The sequence below is a fragment of the Penaeus monodon genome, chromosome 29, assembly GCF_015228065.2.
Source record: "Penaeus monodon isolate SGIC_2016 chromosome 29, NSTDA_Pmon_1, whole genome shotgun sequence".
Taxonomy (NCBI): domain Eukaryota; kingdom Metazoa; phylum Arthropoda; class Malacostraca; order Decapoda; family Penaeidae; genus Penaeus; species Penaeus monodon.
This window is the reverse complement of record NC_051414.1, coordinates 33127050-33127530: the sequence shown is the minus strand read 5'-3', so window position 1 is coordinate 33127530 and position 481 is coordinate 33127050. Positions and strand designations below refer to the sequence as shown.

The 481-nt window shown below is 33.3% G+C and overlaps 1 protein-coding gene across 1 annotated transcript in view; it reads right to left on the bottom strand.

Moving 5' to 3' along the window:
- LOC119592181 overlaps nt 1-481 on the bottom strand; it is a 14195-nt gene that overhangs the window by 13400 nt on the left and 314 nt on the right. The window lies entirely within an intron of this gene.

Sequence of the window (481 nt, the reverse complement as noted above, 5' to 3'; positions counted from 1 at the left end):
GAAATTGCGCCATATTATTAATGTAATACCTGTGATGATTTCTTCGTGTTAATGTTGAGAATTCCATAGATTTTTCGATGTGATTTATTTGCATATATTTCCTTAAATGAATGTTATGTTTTTCCTTTCTCATATCTGCTGCTTGCACAGCCTTTATCTTAGACATTATGCACTTGTGCCGTGTTTTTAATTTTTCGTTATCATCATATGATGAAATACCATAACGCAACATGGCACTGCGTTAGACACTATCACAAAGAAAGAATCGTACAACGCAGGCAATGTATGAGGGATCTGAATATACTTTAAGTAGTACTAACAAGTATCATACAATGCAGAAATATATGAAATTTATACACTATCTTTAGAGCAAGCACATCCAAAGCGTTCTCAGACCAACAGGCCGAAAGTACGTTTATGATATGTTCGGTTTAAATATTCATCTGTGACATAAACATCGATGTTCATTTTAATACGATCA